Raw genomic sequence first — 16,184 nt, forward strand, 5'->3', positions numbered from 1 at the left:
GTACAGCTTCTGAGAAGTAGGCATGAGTTGAGAGAAAGCCAATGGTTCTTCAAACAGTGGTCCATCTTTTGGGGTCCATCATCCATGCTGGAATTCTTCTTGAGCATCTTTAATGAGATGTCTCTGTGCTGGCCATGTGATCATGGTGACTGTGGTCTTCCTAGGTCTACTGTCAACAGGATGTCGATAGAATTACACAGTTGTTAAAAGTGTGGCAACAGGCCTCCAAAAATCATTATGAAAAGATTCAACAGTCTTTTGAGAATCCAAATACATACATCAAATTTAATTCCCTTTATCTCCTTCAGAATAGGTGCGATCAGGGTTATTGTTCTAGAAGGTGATTAAGTTACACTTTCATCAAGCAAAACTAGACATGTAACTATTTATGGAGAATAAGATTTTCTAAACTGCTCCATCAGAGGAGCATTTTCCCAGTAGTAAACAAGGCTTGATGAGAAAAAATATATAGATGGGAAAATCTCATGCTACAATGGGCAACCTCAACACAATGTTTCAGGGTGACAGTGAAGGTGATTTTGTATGATTCTGGCACTGTGAGATAAAGTTTCTCATCTGCACCCAACTTCTCCTGTAATTTTCTGTCACTCACATTTTTGTCCCAACACTTGTGCTGGTTTCCCATCCGTTGACCACAGGTGATATTAACAATTTACTAACTTCACTGGTGGCTCTGAGGGCTCAAAAGGATAATAATGCCCATTTAAATTCTCCTTGATAGGACTCTGAGTTGTGAGTTTTGAGAGATAAAATGTCTCCATTTCCTGGTCCAGAAAATGGACTTACTGATACATACATGAACTCACTTTTAAATTTAAACATAAATAAAGTGCCAAGATATTAGACTTTATTGTTTGCAAGAGAACTTGGTAAGTTATTTGCATTAGATTATGCTGTTTAGTACTCTAGGCAAATGGTCCTTTCTCCAGCTCTGAACTGTTTACCAAAAGAATAAATGGTCCTTACAGTTAAATAACTAATAAATCTGAAATCCTATTATCCTGAAGTTCACTTAAACTTTGTCTCCAAAGTAAGGACCCATGAAGATGAAATTGTTTTGTTTATGTTTTTGCTACTGGGGACTTGAGGTCTTAAAATATGTACATGCTAAATATTCGTGTTTAGAGCCATCTTTAATCTGATAATAACTGTGAATCTGTAAGTAAGGAGAAAGGGTAGATAGCCTTACCTCTGCACTAGCATATGTGGAAGGATATATATTTACAAAAAGAATTATACCAATGTTCACTTTCTTTCGCTGGGGTAGGAGTACACATCTTCCTCCTAGTGAAATCAGATGTGCCTATATGACTTGTTTTGTCCATGGACATGTGGGTAGAAATGGCATGTGTCCTGTCTGCCAGCAGCTTGAAGATTATCTTTCATTTTTTTTTAATAATCAGCAAAGTCTCAGGCTGCTCCAAAAGTATAGATCCCAGAGTGAAGATGTAGAATTTCAGAAAACTCCATTAAAAATAAACCTATGTTTTGAAATTGGGGGGGGAGTTATTTGTTATGATAGCATAATGTAGCCTATACTAACTGATACATATGCCATCAACTCTTAAACAAAAAGTTCAAGAATCTATATCAGCTGCATCTCCAACCTTAGCTTGTGTGACTCTCAACTTGGTTTACGGTGCTGCCTGCCTGTATGTTGACCTTTTGTCCATTCCCAGAAGACAAGTCCTGTTCAACCTCAAGACCTTGACCTTAAAAGCACTTTCACCTGACTCATATCATCCTTGCAATCTCAGATGTACACCACTTCCCAGTGTCTTCTACGATATTTCACAGCAGATGCCCTTCCCAAACTCTGTTCAGCCCCAAATTTGCTACTTCAGAACACTAACAATTTGTAGCTGCTTATTTGATATAGGCCAGAGACAAAAATCTGCATGTCATAACTCAGTTGGACAAAATAGTGTAGCCTTTTTTTCTAAGAGCTGATTAGAGAGGAATACAGGAAACAATTTAAATCTGTGGATTAAAAGTGTAATTTACTCTTTCAGTGTAAAATAATCACTTGGGAATAACTATTCAGTTGTTCAAAGTTTAAACTCCCCACTGAAGCTATTTCTTGTCCCTTGAATTTTTGTAGTCATTTTCTTACTTTCTAAACATATGCAATAAACTAGTAATTACACAATATACTATATAACCTTTTAAAGGTAACATCTAAAAATTACTTTTCTAATTATCTTATCAAATAAATATTAAGAGTAAAATGGACTAATTACAAAAAAATGAACACTGCTATTATCTGAATGTTGGTGTCTCAAATTCACATGCTGGAATCTAATACCCAATGTAATTATTTTAAAAGGTGGTGCTTTCTGAGGAATAATAATTTCTCAAAGGAAAGCTCCATATGTAAGAATGGGAGCAGTGCCCTTTTAAAGATGATGATGTAGCCATCATCTTGCCCCTTGCCCCTTCTGCCACAGGATGCTGGGTAATGTGCCCCATGCAGAGCAGAGCCCTCGCCCGAAGCCAGTTCTGCTGGTGTACTCATCTAGGACCTCCCGCTCCAAAAGTGTGTGCAATAAATTTCTGTTGCCCATAAATAACCAAGTCTTAAGTATTTTATTATAGCAGCCCAAATGGATTAAGATAAATAATACATTTAAAAAGCCAAGGTATACTTATAGGAAATTATAGTTTTACAGTCTCTACTTATGCTTTAAAGTCATTTTTGTACTAAAAATCTACCAAAACATTTACAAAAGCACTCAAACTAAGAATTTTCAAAACAGTAAAAAGTAAAAAAAGCCGGGTATGGGGGCACATGCCTGCAATCTCAGCTCATGAGAGGCTGAGGCAGGAGGACTGCTGTGAGTTCAAGGCTAACCTGGGCTACAAAGTGAGTTCAAGGCCCACCTAAACTTCATAATCATACCCAATCTCAAAAACACACAAAAAAAAAAAGGTTAAAAAGAGGCTACATAAATCAAAAATTTCTTAAAATAGTAACATTAATGTCCTGGTTGTTTAAAAGCCTGTTAAAATAGACAAATCTTCACCAATTATCACAAATAATTTTGAAGTGAGAGCAATATCCAAATTACAAGCACAAGATGAAATTGAATGCATAACATGAATTAAATTGGAGATTTTTAAAAAATAAAATTTTTCAAACTATAACAAAAACAGAAAATTCATAATAAACAAATTCACAGCAGAAATGGGATATCAAGAAGTCATCAGACCAGGTATCTATATCTATCAATCAATTAAAATAATATTCACAAATTATCAAAAACCTGTGGATAGTTGTGGAATATCCTCTGTTTTCATTGCACATTATTTTCACAAGTGAATCATACTTCATATCATTTATGTACACTGCTTTTATACTTGGTTGTACCACAGGCATTTTCTTGTCAGTCAAGTATTTTCCTAAGGTATTTAAAAATATTTCATGATATGGCTGTAATTTATACTACCACTTCCCTATTCTATGACAATTAGCTTACTTGGAGGTCCTATTTTGGACTAAAACACTAAGAACCTTGCTGGCAACAAATTTTTTGTTTACATCAAGTACTTTCAGATCACTTCCAAGGTTCATGAACATTGATATCACCAAATTACTTCCTACTCCTACTTCTGGAAATTATAGAATGAGAATTCCCATGTTCAGAACGCTTACTCCAAAGCCCTGTGTAAACGTGGATACAAAAGCATATTAGCATAAGAAATGCCTATCACCATTTTAACTATCATTTGTTCATTTACAAGAGAGAAAAAGATTTTCTGCCAGCTTATATTTTCTGATTGCAGAAATAACCTGCTCATATTCTTTGGTCATTTGTCAAACTAAGATTTGGATTTTCTCTTGATATTTATGAGTCTTTTGCATATTTAGATTATTACTATTTCATCATGTCTCCTGCATATAATTTTCTATTTGTGTTTTACTTAATTTTGGTTGTGATATTTTCTGTCACACAGACTTTTCATATTTCTATGCAATCAAATCTCTCTCTCCCTTTGTGTTGACTTTCATTACTTTTGTGGTTGACATTTATTATTTTTGCCTGCTGAGCATTCATTCCTGCTTCTGGTGATTTTTCTAGTAGAAAATTCCTTTTATGTATTTTCTGGAGCTGGCCTTCCATCCCTACTCTTTGGCCAGGAGAAAGACACATGACCTAGGCTGGTCAATCATAGGGCTTTATCTCAGTGACCCATGGTTGGTTTAGAGAAGTCATGTTACCCACGCTAGACCAATCAGCGACTTCCCTCAGACTTGTTCTGTGGTTGCTGGGTGAAATTCACAAGTCACAGTGAGCCTGTAACCTGACCCAGTAATAGGACCCAATAGATTCCTTTTATAAGCAAGTTGGAGATAGGTTTCTGGTTCTTTTAACCAAATGCTCTCCAATTATTTCAAAATGAAGAACAAAGTTCTTACAATATCCTGAGGACCCCAAGTGATGTCATTGTTCTCTTGGCCCCAGAACAGAGAGCACAAGCTCATCTCCTGTTCACCTCCCTGGGCTTCCATACACAGACACACAGCCCTGTCTCCCCTTAAGCTGTGCACTAATCCTCATTAGACTCTCTTCCTCTTGTTTAACGTAGGGTTACTGGTTCACCTCCTTGGAGTTTACTCAAAGCTTATCAGCAAGTCTTATATGACCACCTTTTGTAATGTTGCATGTGACTACTAAATTTGACCTTCCTCATGGGCCTGTTTCTTTCTCTGTTTCATAGCATTTTTGTTTGTTTGTTTTGAGGCAGGGCCTGGCTGTGTAGTGCAGGCTGGCCTTGAACTCACTGTGTAGCTCAGGCTGGTCTTAAATTCATGGTGATCCTCCTTCCTCAGCATCCTGAGTTCTGAGATGACAGACTTGTGCCACTGAACCCAGCTTTTTCCCTTAGAATTTACATAATTTACTTATTCATTAAATTCATTTCAAAACTCATTGAAAAGTTCTCCCAGCTGCATGAGAAAAAGGCAGGCTCCCTTGAGAACAAGGATTTTGTGTTTTGTTCGCTGAAATATACCAAGCATCAGATACTACATATTGGTGTTCATGTTCTTGTACTCAACATAAATATCTGTTGAGTACAAGAAGGAATTCTGTTCAACATTTTGTTTTGGGACATCATGACAAATAAATCTCCTTCATGAGGCTGGTTGTTACCTCACTGGAGATTCTTTTTTCTCTTTTTGGGGAAAAATACAGCAAAGAGATGGATTAAACAGTGGCTATTAACAAGGGGCTCTGCAGCCTGTCCCACAAGACAAACATCAGCACGATAAAAAAGCAAAAAAATAAAGATCACAAAATTATTATGAGGCCAGGCACACTGTTGCATACCTGTAATCCCAGCTACTCAGGAAGCTAAGGCAAGAGGATTGCAAGTGTAAGTCCAGCTAGGGCACCTTAGTGAGATCATGTCTCAGAATGAAACATGAAAAGGGCTGGAGATGTAGATCAGTGCTAGAGCTCTTGCCTAGCATGGGCAATTCCTGTGTTCTGTCCTCAGTGCTGCAAACAAAGCTGTGAGCCCAGCCTTTTAATTCAGAGAGCCTGTACCCTACTTACTGCAAAAAAAAAATAAACAAAAGAGGAGAGGGAATATCCATTGATGAACTGATTCTGCCCCAAACAGAGCAAGAATTGTATTCTGATGTCATTATCCTTTTAAATGTGCTTGTAGATGGGAGGGAGTTGTTATGACCAGCCAGGCCACCTCCAAAAGAATGACTTATCTATGGCTGAGCTTTAAGGCCGACTCTCACCTGCACGCAGCCTCTTGAGAGTTCATGGGCAGCTCCTGTATAGGCTGCTATCTCGTAGTGCTGTGGCTTTTAGCATGTGGCTTCCAAGGTCACCATGGAACAGGAAGAGACAGAGACTGCTGAGAATCAGACACAGGAGGGGCTGCACATCATTGTGGCCCACATTTCATGAGCCACAGTGCCAGGAAAGCACAGCTTGGCCTAGTACGAGGCAGGAAAATGAAATGTGTTTGATGACCTCTTAGAATTGCATCTGCTTTCTGTCTTCTGTGACACAGCCGTATGCTATGGCCAAGCCCTGTATTTCCATTCCTCAAGACCAAGTGAGCCACACTAGCTTGGGGAGGAGTGTCACCTGAATATCTTGGGTTATCAAAGCAGTTCCCTGGTAGTCAGAGGGCCCATTAGGGATATGCCAAAAATCTGCATTTTGTTCCTTGTCTTGGATTGTCTTGGACAGAAACTCAAGGATGTGGTAGCAGACACATTTGTATAGCCTCAATCCCTGGGACTGGAATTTTCATTTGTTATTAAGAAAATCAAAAGAAAACCCAGTCCATGGGAAGGCAAATATTTCTTATTTTTCTGTGTCCTGAAATGTATTGCCTTTGAATTGCAAAAGTCTTTCTCTGTCTAGATATAGAAACATGTTCCAGATGTTCACCTCATTTTCCTTTCATTTACGTTAGTATTTGTATATGATTCCATTTTCCACCCACACACTTAATGCACCTTGAATTTATTTTGGCATTTGGTATTTAGTGAGAACAAACTTGACTGAGTAGCTTCCAAAATAGTTCTAGTACCAATTTAATAATAATGATGTAATAATGATGACATATCCATATTGCCTGGCCCTGAGTTTGTTTCTCTTTAATACATACTTATTTTACATTTATAGAAGGATCTATTTTCTTGGCCACCCTTCCACTCTTTTCTAGTGCCACCATATTAATTACTGCAATTTAACATTATCACTGATGTCTAGTAAAGCAAATTCAATGCCTCCACGCTTATTTTCAAAAAATTTTGGGTTGCTACTTATTGTTAGTGTCTCAGATAAACCTTAAAATATTTTATCATACTTTGTACATATAAAGAGCCCATTTTTCTCCCCCAAATCTTCCTGTCTAAACACCCAGAAAAAAAAGAACAGACCAATCAGTTTTACAAACCGAGCTGAGCTGGGACATTAACAGGAAAGGCCATCCATTACAAATGCAGCTTCTTGAAATGTTCCAGAGAAAAACAACATCCCTGGTCATCCCAGGTTCCCGACAAGGCTAGACTGTGGCCTGAATACCAATCTGTTTCCAAAAATTCCACTCCAAAGCCTTTTCTTGACTGCCTCAGCCTCCAGCTCCATCAATCTCATGTCTGAGCTACTTGGTTCTGCTCAATGAGTCAGGAGGCAAAAGCTAGGTAAATGTCATTGTGTCTTGAGTGATCATCCTCTTTACGCAATCATCCACTTTGCAAACAACTGCTAAAGGGCTCCACAGAGCTGGCCCGCAGAACTCTCTGTCTGCAGAGTTCAAAACATAGCAACACAGCATTCAATTATCAAATGCTTCCTGCTGCCACAGCAGAAGCCTGGGTTCTTCTCAAAGCAAAGTGAAATGCCTTTGGTTCCATTTCACCTGATAGCATGGGTTGGCCTCATACAGCTCCATTCTCAAGCACTAACAGCCTGATCTGACAATGCCTGCCACAACTGCTTCCTCAGAGATGCTGGGTTCTTGCTCAAGGATGCAAATGGGCAAGGGGTAAGCAAATACTGGGATTTGCTTGTAAGATTCAGTAAGTAGAAGAGCATAAAAGAGAAAGAGAAGGTATAAATACCTAATGTTAAATAGCATTCTTCATTATTCAAATAATTTTACACTTGTTAGCTCAATCTTGATAACCATGAGACAGGGGCCATATTTAGCCCAAATTTATATATCAGCAAACTGAGACACCAAGAAACTAATTTGCAGAAGGCTATATATTCAATAAGAAGCAGAGCTGCCTCTGAACCTGAGAAGTTTGGAGCCAAAGATTAGTATCCTAACCACTGTGTTAGGGTCTTAAACTTGGCCTGGCACTCTAACCACCTGGAGGCCTTCATAAATCACAGACCTTGGACAGCAACAGAATTTCTCACTCGGGAAACCATAGGTAAGAAGCTGGGACTTTACACTTTAACAACTTCTTGGTGATGCCTTGTTATTTTGGCCCCAGGGATCCCACTTTGAGAACAATCGTGTTGCACTGAAATGATTGGCAGTTGTATTCCCTTGAAGGCAGGAAGGATAAACAGAGTGGAAGAATGTTTAAGCCACGCAGCTGCGTCCTAGTTTTTAAGTCAGGGTATCTGTACTCTTTCAGTCCCTAAAGCAGCTATAAAACCTGTATCGCCCGCAAGGTGCCAACTTCCTCCTACTTCTGTTGGAGGAACTGTCCAAACACTGAACAGTATTAACAGCACTGGGTGAAGCCTCAAAAAGCCAGGGTTTCCTGCAGAATAAAATACACAAATCCCAGCTTTGTAGAAACTCTTTAATATTGCTTTCCTGGCTAAAGTTGACATTTACCTGGCCTTTGAAGGTTAATGTGTAGCCAACAAGGTCATTTGCCCAAATCACTTTCCTCCTTGGCCCATCGACAGTATTTTTGTTTTCTATGGTATAATTACCATATAAAGGAAAAAGATTAGAGATATTCTATATTTTATATATGGATTTACATATTGCTGGTTTTTATGATGTTAATTTGGACAAAAAAAGGAATTCCGTGTTGAAGCTATATTGTTAACCCACATAAGACTGTTTACAAAATCCCACATGACAGTAATATCATCCTTGTTCCAAAATATTTTTAAACATTGCCGAGTTTGTTAAGAATAGTTACTATAATTTTTACACATGTAAGCAATAATATGAAATATGGGGCTATAAACTATCACCTATGACTCATTAGTTGGAAGGGGAGAGAAAATTGTTAAAACAACAAAAACTTTAATGAATGTAGCCTTTTGTGCTGCTAAAAAATGAAATTTATACAATATCCTAGAGTAGGGTATATTCTTCATGGAATGCCATTAAAGCATCTTTTACTTTGGTCTGAAATATTTATGATGCCATGAATAATGAACTTTTGAATAATTCTGTCCATATAAAAACACTCAAAGTTTAATAATTTTGAAAGCTCCTAATTGGATTAGAAAAGAGAAACAAAATGCAATTCTTTAGCTATACCAAAAAAATAAATAGATAAGCAAGGTTATAAATCTCAGCTCTGTAGCTTACTGCCTGCCTTAACCTTAGTCTCTGTCCTCATATCTATAAAGTAGTGAAAATTATCTACCAATGAGGATTAATGAAGATAAATTTTATATACATATATGTACTCACATTACCTGGCATACAACAGTTACTGGGGAGCCTGAAGCAAATGCATTAAAAATATGAGATGCCTAGGCAAGACCCTGTATCAGAAATTACGTCTTTTTTAAAAACAACTGGGGTACAACTTAATGATAGAGTACTTGCCTAGCATTTGTGAGGTCCTAGGTTCAATCCCTAGTTGGGTGGAAAGGAAAAGAGTGAAAGGAAAGGAAAAGAAAGAGGAAAGCTATAATGGTGGTTTTTTTTTTTTTATTGCAAAAGGAATTTTTTTTTCCTTCCTGTAAGAAGCCAGCAGAAAAATTTCACTTTGAGAAGTCACCAGAAGATTTCCAGAGTCACACTGGACACTCAAACTTTCATTACAACCTTTAACTGTTACAAGGATAAAAGAGAAAATTTGTGTGTTTAATCCTCTGCTGCCACCCCATTCCTGTAGATGAGAGAGAAATTTATTGGCTGGCTCGTCCCAAGGGCTGTCATTCCCTGCACAAAGAAACACATGAGCCGTGGATGATGATAAACGCCTGTAATCTCAGCACTCTGGGAGGCTGAGGCAGACGGATCGCAAGTTTAAGCCCATCCCTAGGCAACTTAGTGACTTAGCAAGGTCCTGTCTCAAAATAAAAAATGGGCTGGGGATATAGTTCACTGTGATAGCCCTGGGTTCAACTTCCAGTACTAAAAGAAAATAGATAGATACATACATACGTATGTGCATATACATACATACAAATGAATGAACTAGCAAAATGAAAAGTTCCAGAAAGGGAATGCTAATTTACATAACAGAAAACTGGACAACTAGTAAAGAAAGAGCCTGAAATAATTTCCCTCTGCTATAAATGGGAACTCCTCTCAGTCAATTATTAAACAGGTCATCAACATCTTATTAAGTACTATTTCTTTCATTTATTCAACAAATATATATGCAGCCTTTGCTTTCTGTAAGCCACTGCCCTCATTTCTTGAGAGACAAGGGGAAGAAAAGCAGGCAAAATTTCCCTTCTTATGGAACAGGGTGGGAAAATAACAAGGCAGTGGGAGGAAAGATTGGCAAGAACTGAGAGGAGCCCAGGGTGGTGACGCATACCTGTAATCTCAGCTACTCAGGAGGGTGAGACAGAAGGATGGCAACTTCAAGTCCCAGCCAGGGCAGCTTAGCAAGATCCTATCTCAAAAAAAAGAAAAAAGACCTAAAAGGCATGAGGACACTATTATCATTATCTGTGTGGGCATCTGAAAGAGGAGCATCGGACAGCGCAGGAGCAAGTGCACAGGCCTGAGAACCACCATACTTGGTAAGGGGAAGCCTGGAGCCAGAGCAGGCCCATCATGGCGAGCCATGCAGTGCGGTGGGTCTACACTCAGCCATCGTCCTCTGATCTTCTGCAGGAGAGAGACATGATCCAACTTTGAAAGCAGCACCACATCATGGTGGCATGAGGGAGTTGGACAGATGCCAAATGGCTGGAATTTCTAACTTCAGATCTGGACAGAGAGGTAGAAAGAGGAAAAGAGAATAAAGAGCAGAGATCCAAGGGTAGGATGTAGGAGGAGAGAAACCAGAGCTGGATGGAGGTTCAGTTGGTCTTTGTGCTCTTGTGGAGCCCTACATCAGCTTTCTCCTGCCTTAAGAGATAATTAAATAACTAAATGGTCTTGTCCCACAGTGCCTGTGACCAGTGTCCTCAATTCTAGACGCTCATTGGAATCATACAGGGTTTGCTCTTCACAACCAAATGGAGGGGTATTCTACTACTTCACTGCCCAGTACTCTTCCATCAGGTCAAAGTCCTGATAGACAAAGACAGACTGAGCAGTTACCCCAAATGAAAGGAGTCTAAGATACAACAACTTCATACAACGTGAGGTGCTAGAAAATAACATCAGTGCAACAACTGGCAAAACTGGAGTAAGTCTGTAGAACAGACATCAATTAATTCCTTGATGTTGCTCATGATGCCGTTATGTAAATGTTGAACACTTGGGAGAGCTGCCTGAAAAATAAAAATTAATATTTCTTAGTCTTTTTGCATTTTTCTTAAGGGTCTAAATCATTTTCAAATAAACTGTCAATAACCACCATTCCCCAAGCCAAAGCCCAGACTCATATCAACATGTTGGGGACAGGAGCCTCTCTGTAGGCTTTTTATAAAAGCTAGGGAGCCTATTCCAAATTTTTTAGAATTTGAGTCTCCCTCCTGGAAGGGATCAAGACTAAGAAAGGTAACTATTGTTCCAAAATCCTTCTTACCCTAGTGGGAAAAGGAAGGAGATTGGGTAGCATCTCAAAATCACCTCCATCTCAGACAACTACCTCCACTGTCAGCTTCTGGCTGACAAATAATTTTACCCTATTCCTACACAGTAGGATGTTCCCCTCCCTGTGGAAACTGGCAGACACTAAATACCATGGACTCCCTGCAAATACAGATATAAGAAAATGAGGCTTAATCTGCTTTGATTAATAAGGAGGCAGCAAAAGGCTGACCGTGCACTGGAGGATACAAGAAGAAAACAAAAGACAGAGAGAGGTGTGCCCAGAAATGCAAAGGGAAAAACTACGGAAGGTTAAACAACAAAGATCTCTGGATTCTGATTCAATTTGAGTGGTTGCAAAACCCAGGCTCTTGGCTATTTGCATATAAATGTGCTGGAGGTGGGGGAGCTGCAGTATTCAGCTGCGCATTCTAACTTTCTCCTTAAAATCTGTTCCCAAAGCAGCTGCAGGAATCAGCTGCAAATTCCAGATCTAAAAATGAAAGTCACAGGGCTGAACGGGGACGAGGCAAGGAGAGGAGGCAGCGAGGACACCGAGCGGTGCCCCAGTTAACCCACTGTGGCCTGCAGCCCATTCACACTGCCTGGGAGCCTTTGAACATCTCTATGCCCAGGCTGCACCCTAGAGCAATTACATCAGAATCACCACAGAATGGGGCTCAGGTAGCCTGTGTTTGAGAATTTCCCAGGCAATTTGAATCAGCAGCCCTGCTAAACTGTAGATCAGGGGTCTGTCGGCAAACTTTGTAAGAGGCAAAAAAAGTAAATAATTTAGGCTTTATGTGTGCACTGAAACTGCTGGATTCTGCCACTATGCAGCCACAGACAATACCAGGGGGTGTGCCTGTGTGTATGTAGAAGACTTATTTACAAAGTACTCATTGCCAGGCCCTGTTCTTGACCCTCGCTGATCTGAGTGTGATCTTCAGAGCAGCACCTCCTGGATGCTTATTAGAAACACTGGATCCCAGACTCCAGCACAGAACTCTCTTGAATCACATCTGGTGTCTTAATGAGGTCCCAAGATGGTGGTGGCACTCTGGAATGGGAGAAGCAGGCATAAGGCGAATGATTATAATGGTGACCAGCTTCGGGAGTCCAGACAGCTGGGCTGAGCCTTGCAGCACCAACTCTTTTGTCCTTAAAACTGTCCTTAGCATTCATTCAGGGGTCATTCTGGCCCTTTGCCCACTTAGGGACTCTGAAAGGTATAAAATAATACAGAAAGGTGAATCATCAGTAAGGGCAGCAAAAGCTCTGACTTCTCGCCCAAGAGGTTGCTGTCCAGTGAGCAGGTGCTGGGCTCTATGTCCTCAGTCGGCTTGAGGCTGGGCAGGGCTGGCTCCCTCAGGGTGTTATTTCACAGGCCAAGGAGCTTCAGCTCATGCCTTTGCCCAGCCTCTGTTCACAGCTGCAACTGCAGAGCCCAAGGACAATTACCACGTGCCTGCAAACTCGGGACAGCCTGGAGAGGCTGAATCCCACCAACTCAACTCCATTGCTCTGATGCTGGCTTTCCCCAATTCCATCTAGCTTTGCCCCAGGCAGGGAGGTGGCCTGCTCACCCAGCCAGCCCCAGTGCCAGGCAAAGCATCAGAGCTCAACAATTTTTCATGGGATAAATGGACACAGAAAGTAAGATGCTCAATTCTGGAGGGCATCCTTCTTCAGGTCCCAAGTGCCCATAACTGACTGATGGCCTTATTGTATTAGCAAGTAGAAGGGTTACAGGTTTTCATTTGTTCCAAAGAAGCCATGTTGACATTCCCTTGCTATACAGAACTCTGACAAATGAGAACAGAAGCTATTCTTCAATCTGCTGCCACAAGCAGATGGCCAAAGGGCCTGTGTCCTGGCCCAGAGGTTAATGTGACTTCGGAAGGTGTTTCCAGTGTGCTCTCCAAGCTGAGGCATGGAGCAGGAAGGCAATGAACTGAGCAGCTCTCTCCAAGTGCCTGTCTGCCAGTCATCTGGGACTAGATATTGTCAGAGAATGTTTGCCATGTCCTAGAAAAATGCTCTCCCTGCAAAGCCTTGCCAGTGATTAGAGTGTGAGGAGCGTGTACACACCGCTTCATAAACCCTTGCACCTGCCTCCAAGGTGTCTCTCTGGAACTCAGCTTTGACACACTGTGAGGAGTGGACTTGGCGAGGAGGCAAGGGGAGATGTCACACTGCAGTTGAGGACTGGGACAGTTCCCTGAGCAGCAGCAGCTGGAGGAGTCAGCCTGCTCCAGAGAACTCTCTTCTCTAATCTGCAGTACAGATGCCTCCCTTGGGCACTGCTAGAAGCTGCAGGCCCAGAGCTGAGATTCTGCACTCCCAAGAGTTCTGCACCCCGAGCATGGAGGAAAGAGCCCGTGTCCCCTCTCCTTAAGATGGGCAGGGCTTGTGAATGGCAAGAAGTAATGTTCTAACTTCTAAGTGTAGATGATAAATGTTGATGCAGTTTCCTGCTGGTTTCCTTGAGAAACTCACTCCATCCCAAGGAAACACCATCCTAAGAAACTCGACTGGCCCCAGAAAGTCCCAGGTGAGGAAATAATGGAGATCCCAGCCCATAGACCCAGCCTAGCTCTCAGCTAACCTGCCAGCTGCATAACTGAGCAGTACTTCTAATGCCCCCAGGACCTGTGGAAGTGATTCCTCTCCGTCCTGTCAGGTTGCACGATCTAAAATGATGTGGAATAAAGACAAGCTATGCCTACTGTGTTGCCTTCTCTATGTTCATCCTTCCCTACCCCCAAATACCTTTTCCATGTTTGTTTAGTGCCACCATCAGTTAGGTTACAGGAATCAACGTTCCCTGACCCCAACTCCATCAGACTGGTGCTGTTGGCAGACTGATACCTTGGAATTCTGTCCATTGCTCTGCATTCTTAAGGCTCCTGTCTTGGTTACTTTTCTCTCATTGCTGGCACAAAATACCTGATGCCCAGAATTAAGGAAGGGAAGGTTTACTTAGCTCACAGTTTGTGAAAGTTTCAGTCCTTACTCGGCTGGTACATAGCAGAGGGCAAAAGTTCATGATGGCAGAAGACAGCAAAGGCGACAAGAGCAAAAGGGGGCATGCAAGAAAAGACTCTTTCTGTCCCTTATATTGTATGTAGGCTACCCATCCTAGGGTGGGTGTAGCACTCACACCCATAACCCCATCATTAGACAATGAATCAATCACAAACTCTAGATTCAGTGCCCCCTCATGAATACATGAGGCTTTGGGGGGACATCTGGACACAGACCATAACAGCCCCCATTGCCTACATTTATGTCAGTATTGCCATCATGACAAGGTTCAAATATTTCTGGATACATTGTTTTGTTTTCTGGATACACTGTCACTGTCCTAGAGGTTGTTCTCAAGGTCACCTTGGCCCTGGCTTTCACAGGGTCTCTACTTCTTTAATAAGAAAGTAAGAATGGCATGCAATGCCTCTCTTGGCTTGTTCCTGGCCTGCTGATCAAGCCTGTGTCCTGCAGTAACTGCCTTGATGAGTGTGCTCTCACAATATCAAACTTCATGGAGTCCTCAAATGCACCTGTGATTTCATCCTTCTGGAACTTCATATGGTTTTTCTCTGGCTAAAATTACTTCATGACTCCCCAAACCACAATGTCCCTCTAGCCCAACTCAAACATCACCATCTGCACAAAGCCCTTTCTGACTCAAATCCTTCTTTCCTACTAAAGACTATGTTGTTGAACATCTACCATGTACTGTAAGTCATCTATTTACATGTCCGTCTTTGTTCTAGAGTAGCAGCTCAAGATGTGGCTCCCCATCCCAACAGCATCAGCAACACCTGAGAATACTTAAAGATGCAAATTCTCAGGCCCCGCTTCAGACTGATTCACACAGTATGGGGTGGGAGCCCAGAAACACATTTTAACAAACCTTCCAGGGGCATCTAATGCACAGTGAGGTGGTAGAACCATTATCTTGGACCAGTGGGGCAAATATTAGACTCAACTGGGAAGTTTTCAAAGAACTTGACTCAACTAAAAGTCTTTGGTAATGGAACCCAAATGTCAATATTCTTAAAGCTTCAGGGAATTACAATGTGAAACCAAAGTGGAAAACCTCTGCCGTACTTCCTTTCTTCTAAAATATGGTCTCCACACAAATATTTTAAGCATTACTTAAGAACTTGTTAGAAACACATAATCTCAGGTTCTACACCAAATGTACTAAACCAGAATCTTCAATTTAATAAGAGTTCAACAAAAGCGCCTGCCTGGCAAGCGCAAGGTCGTGAGTTCGGTTCCCGGTACCGGAGAAAAACCAAAAAAAAAAAAAAAAAAATAAGAGTTCAAGGTCATTTGAAGGCACACTGAAATTTGAAAATTTGAGAAGCACTATCTTATCACATTCCTTAGAGCAAAGTGCTTGATAAATCCCACAAAAGTAATAAAAACAATTATTCTAACTCTCGTAGGTTTGGAGAATAAAACGGCAATGTATGGTGAAGTGGTATATTAAGTAAAGTATAAAGATTTATTCACTAGGTCATTTACTCCAAAATGTTCAGTAAGTGACTATTATGTGCTATGTATCCTTTTAGATTCAAAAGAGATGATAGTGAAGAAGAAAGACCAAGCTTTTAAAGCACAGCAGGAAAGACAGACATAATTATACAACAAATTAAAACTATTGATGAATGCTAAAAAATGGAATTGATCAATGATGTTATCATGTGTTAACTCACTTTTCTTTGTATCAGCTGGGTGGATTTTACTTC

The sequence above is a fragment of the Chinchilla lanigera genome, unplaced genomic scaffold (assembly GCF_000276665.1).
Source record: "Chinchilla lanigera isolate Chin_1 unplaced genomic scaffold, ChiLan1.0 scaffold00014, whole genome shotgun sequence".
In the NCBI taxonomy this organism is placed as follows: domain Eukaryota; kingdom Metazoa; phylum Chordata; class Mammalia; order Rodentia; family Chinchillidae; genus Chinchilla; species Chinchilla lanigera.